Here is a 6,000-nt window from a genome sequence, read left to right as displayed (position 1 = left end):
AAAAAAACATATTGGCTTTTGCCTCACTTGCATCTCTTTTGCACATGCTTAGACATAAGACTGATAAAAGCCACTAAAAGACTGGTAGTTAAACCTTACTTGCGAATCGACTACTATTTCTATTATGTGACTGTGGTATCTAGATTGAAGGATCCCAGATGTGCTGTGTGGCACATATACATCTCCCCTCCAACATCTTACATTAGAGCCTTTTACTTGTCTTTAAAAATATTTATTAAAATATTTCTATATTATGCATTCATAGGACCCTGAGATAGCTTAGAGATGAGTATAAAATGATGCATTTTCAAAGGACATCAAACCCCCAAATACAGGCCTGTTCTTTCTAAGAAATAAAGCAGCACTGCCAAACAGAAAATGAAACTGTAAGACGGGTATTTGCAGCATGCAGAAGTCATTTTCCAGGGTGATGACAAATACAGCAGGATTGCATCAGATTCAGATGCACCAGTGCCTGAACTGTGTACACTGCTGACAAATAGGGTAAATTTGCCAATTTAAAAAGCACTGCAATGCTGAAAAATAAGGCAAAATCTACTCTGCAGGGGGGGGGGGGGCTCACTGCACTGTACAATTCTCATGACAAAATAAATAAATAAAAATCTCTTACAATTGTTCTTGTGGGATGCTTTTCCTTAGGATGACAGAGAAACTAGGGAATTCCGAGCAGAAACTGAATTCCCCCTCCCAAACTTTCTGGTTTACTGTACTCTCTTGTTCACAAAGTTTCACTTTAAATCTGTTTTCCCATTAGACCTTCGAGATTTACAACAATATGGGCACACTCTACATCAGTGGTTCTCAACCTGTGGGTCGGGACCCCATTTGGGGTCGATCGACCATTTTATGGGGGTCACCAAGCAAGGCTGTCCGCCATTTTTTTTGTCTGCCATTTTTTTTGTTCGCCATTTTTTCCCCTTTTCCGGCGGGTGCCTTACCTCCCTTGGGCTGGGCCAGCTGGTGGTCGGCCTGCTCCGTCTCTGCCGCTTGCCAGCTGCACCTCGGCCAGCGCAGGGGGCAGAACCACGCATGCGCGGCGGTCCCGGGCAGGGAAAGTCCTTGACTTACAACCGGTTGGGTAGTCCTCGACTTACAACCGGTTTAGTCCTCGACTTATGACCGATTTAGTCCTCGACTTACGACCGGTTTAGTCCTCGACTTACGACCGGTTGGGGTCGCGGCATTAAAAAGGTTGAGAACCACTGCTCTACATTGCAAGATATCAGCTACTAAGGGACACCTACCCCAATGAAGTTAAGATAGGAAGGAGATACTCTGTAGTGGGGCGCGCTCACATGTAAGCAAAGAAAGCGTAAGGGCAGCCCACGTGGACAAGATCAAAGATTCCTAACCAGATGTCGGGTGGGGGGGAAATCACAAGCAAGACAGGAACACGCGATCCTGCCACTGACATGACCATTAAAAATAATATGCGGCCACCACCGTCCGGAAAGTCGGCGGCCCTGATTTTGCTAGCAGATTCCTCCTTTCCACCACGGGACAAGCCAGATGGCTGTCAAGACGCTAAAAGCGGAAGGGAGGAGCAGACACGCGTCTGAATGGGACGCTCAAGCAGACCGGCCAGCGCGCAGGAAGACACGCGAGACCAACACAAGGCTGCCGGAGCCGGGTCGGACAATGGCTCTTTTCCTCGCTTTCTGTCAAGCCCCGCCGCGAAAATGGACCTCGACACCCCCCCCCCCCCCCCCACACACACACACACCTACACAATTGCTCACTCACATCTCCTCCAGGCCCCGTCGGCAGCCACCAGCGCGTCCACCAGAGCCGGGTCTTTGAAGCGCTTCAGCTGCATCTCTCGCACGAGCTCCGGGTCGCCGCCTTTATCAACGCGGAAAAGGTCCAAGTCGAGCACCATGGCGGCGGCGGAGGAGGAGAGCCGCCGAGGCGGAGAGGAAAAAAAACCGGAGCCCGAGGAGAGCCGCGGCGGCAAAACGCGAAGAGGCAAGGACGAGAGCGAAAGGGCGCCTGCGCAGTAGAGACGCAGAGGCAGAGAACTGCGCGCGCGCCTGAAAGAATTTCCCTGCCTGGGCGTGGTGAGGGAGCTGGGGCGCTCCCTGGCGTTTTCCAGAGCGCTGCTTCCTCGGCTCCCCTTGCCAAAGCGCATCTGCCTGCATAAATGAAACGAGAGGCGCTTTACAGGCGGCTTCACACTTTCTGTGGCGAACGTTTAGGCCAGTGTTTCTCAACCTTGACAATTTTAAGGCATGTGGACTTCAACTCCCAGAATTCCACAGCCAGCATTGCTGGCTGTGGAATTCTGGGAGTTGAAGTCCACATGCCTTAAAATTGTCAAGGTTGAGAAACACTGATTTTTTTAGGCAAAGCTTGGGGATGGACAAACTGAGGGATGGTTATGAAAGCTTATGAATCGCCCCGACCTCAAACACTGCAACTCACACCATCCACGCAAATTGCTTCTGGTGGCGAGTGGTGGCCGGGCAAGCTGAATGGGTGGCACGCGGGTAAAAACCCTTTACATTTTACATCTTTTTCCTTTTTCTTGGAGGTGTTTTGTTGAATATAAAAGAACGTAACTGAGAAACCTTGGACTTTTATACTTTTAAGACTGTAACTGAAGCATTTTATAAAGTCTCTACCACTATACAATAAATGTGTAAACTGAATCTGGGTTGCCAGACTTTTTAATCGCGCATCACCCTCTGAAATCCACAGAAAGGATTAGGAAGGACAATCTGCAGTCTGGTCTGATGTTGCTGAGCTGTAACTAACTCCCTGCTCTGGTCTGTATGCTGGCCAGTGCTGCTGCAAATACTTGTGCGTTTGGGCAGCTACAGGATGACTAGCCCTGCCAACCATCAGTTTGGTCTAAGCTGCCTTTGGTTGGTTCCATGTACTTGAAAACCAAATAGAGCATTGCTGTAAGTTTGGATAGAAACTGCTGTGCATATGGTTTCTCAGTATGTTTCATCCCATGTACTGCCACCTTGACAATAATAGTATACCCATTCCAGTATCATTTATCATGCAATTGATCCAAAAATGTACTATTAGAAAATAGGTTCCTAGCATATAATGTTAAATATTATACAGAAAGGATTATTTCTGTGTATTCCATAGAATGGAGATTCAGTGGCTATTTCTCAGCTTTCCACAATCTAGCAGTCTCCCTTGCCAGATAGAGATGATAGGCCAGTGGTGGCGAACCTATGGCACGGGTGCCAGAGGTGGCACTCAGAGCCCTCTCTGTGGGCATGCGCGCCATCGACCCAGTCCTAGGCCTTCAGCTGGGTTTTATAAAACCTTTTCGCTTTAGGTCTTCGCCATGTGCAAAAAAAAAAAAAAGGTTCAATCAGTCAATTTCAACTTCTCACAGGGAAAAAAAGATCTTGCAAAGTTGGAATTGATTGATTGAACTTTTTAGTCCCATCCAGTCTGTCGTTACCACTGCAGCCACGCACACCCAATGGGCCACGCCCACCCAATGGGCCACCCCCACCCGGCACTTGATGATGCATAAGTGGGTTTTGGGTTGCAGTTTGGGCACTCGGTCTCTAAAAGGTTCGCCATCACTGTGATAGGCTTATTAATCCTGTGCATCTAAAGAGCAACAAATTGGAGAAATGTCTGTGGAGATTCTCAATCATCCTGCTCATGTTTCTTTTTATCCAAGACAGTCCAGTTGGCTTTGTTTGCAAAAAGCACCTTTGGGCCAGCAAATTGGAGAATAGTGGAGTCAAAGTATATCTTCTATGTTTTGGTTTTGTCTTTTTGCTCCTAGTTGTTCTCAAGTTATCTTCAAGTTGGGTTGATCAGAGCTGTGGAATAACAGATGCACTTTGCAAATAAAAGGCCCTAGCCATAGCATCTTCATTAAATAGGCCCAGAGAAACCTGAGATCCTACAGACCCATTATTAGGTAGGATTGTAGGTGCAGGGCAGCTCCTGTTCTATTTTCTGTAGTTGAATACTAAACAACATTAATAAAAGTTGATTAAATAGAAATTGGAAGCTTTTCTTGGTCTCTCTTTTTTTCAGTTCATCTAAAATGAACAAAAAAAGGTGAAAGCCCACATCAAAAGTCATAAATGTACATTAGTTCTTAATCAAAAATCCACATGCAATGTTGTCTCCATAAATTACAAAATTGTATTGACCTTATAAATAGAACCCAGCCCATTATGCACATAGAACAAAATAAGCTTCAGTTTATCATCACAAGGCTGAAAAGCTCCCCCACAGGTTTATAAGTGTAATTAAATCAATTTTATACAGCATTGCAAAAGTTGTCATATTTTTAAGAAATGTATCATATTGTAGTCCCTGAATAGCATTTTTATGATTCATCCAAGCTCTGAAAAGTCCTTGAAGATTACTATTGGAATAATAAAATATCTGACATATTATTAATCATATATTAAAAAGATTACACTTTCTTCCAAAACCCCCAAAAATATACAAAAGTGTGGAAGCAAAAATCCCCTCAGCATAATAAATCACAACAATACAAAACAGTAATGCTGTTATGCTATTAAATAGACAAAAGTACTTTTCCTGTCTTACATGAATGAAATTTACAAACATGTGAATTACAATTGGGCCACATTCTCATAGATGACATACCAGAAAATCTAGATGCTATACAGTAGTGTGTTCCCCAGCCTCTACAGTAGGTAACATTAAGAATAAATATACTTAACCAGTGGACAACACTCTAGCATTAGTATCTTTTGAGAAAATACTAGAAAAATATAAGAAAAGGGCATCTCTGAATCTTAAGAAGTATGGCTGCTCTTCAAGGTCCATTTCCATACTTCTGAAAAAAACCATTCCTATTGCTCACTGCTCTGCTATGGAGTAATTCAATGGCTTGTTTTACACATACTAGAAAAGCCATAATGTGATTTATTTATTTTTTTGCTTATATGATGTGTGGCTGCATCTAGTATGGCTTAGCATTTAGTATACACCAGACAATTATGGTTTGTTTAACAAACCACAATTAATGTTTACAAATTTTGATTTGGTATTATATTTATTATAAATGAGCCATTCATATATTTAATGGCTACTGGTGCCATTAAATGGACCAAGACTTTTTTCCTCCTTATATTAAAACACATATTCAGCAAAATACTGTCACTGAATGTGATTGACTATGTTGTTTTGCATACACAAATCCAAAGGAAAGCTTCAAGTGTGCAATTCTGTTTGGACTGCTGCTATCACTAAGCTTCCTACAAAGTTAGTTTTTGGCCTTTATTTTTTTTTTTAAAAAAAGTTACTTTCATAACACATCTAATTTTCCAAACTGAGAAGAAAATGACAGATTATTTAGAAATGCAATAAATACATAATTTGTGAGAATAGTTTTACAGCCGTGTCCCCATTATTAGTGGTGCAGCCTCTTTCCCCTCTTGATCCTCTACAGTTGTGTTACTGAAACATCATGTTTCGATGGTGTTGATAATATGAATGTTAAATTTAAGATTCTGAAATTATTTAGAAGTGATGCTCTGAAATGAGCAGATATACAGATCCACCACCTCTCCATGATTCATTAAAGCAGTTATCCAAAAGCTTTTCCCTCAGCCACACAATGTAAGCAATCCTGCTTTAAGAAGTCCTACACTAGTGCTGTGTCTACATTCCCTTATGCTCCAGAGCCTCTTTTGAATTGATTAGAACACTGCACTTCTGTTACTATGTTTTAATACAAGTGATGGTTTTTAGTACATCAGTTGTTACTGTTTTGAATACGGTTTGAATTTAAGTGGTCTCCTTTCTTTTAAAAAGAAACAGGATGAAACTATCATAGGCATTTTCAACTTGGATAGGAGAAGCTTCATTGGGGCATATGGGCCCACTTGGATAGCTTTTTTTTTTACTATGAAGTATACTGTATTCTAGCCAAATACCTGCCCTACCTTTCTTTATGCCTGTGAGCTTCATTTGAAACTAAAAATAAACTTTCCTGTCCTGAGCAACAAGAAACTC

The sequence above is a fragment of the Protobothrops mucrosquamatus genome, unplaced genomic scaffold (assembly GCF_001527695.2).
Source record: "Protobothrops mucrosquamatus isolate PMUCROS unplaced genomic scaffold, P.Mucros_1.0 scaffold631, whole genome shotgun sequence".
Classification (NCBI taxonomy): domain Eukaryota; kingdom Metazoa; phylum Chordata; class Lepidosauria; order Squamata; family Viperidae; genus Protobothrops; species Protobothrops mucrosquamatus.
The sequence above is the reverse complement of the archived record's forward strand: the minus strand, read 5'-3'. Positions refer to the sequence as shown.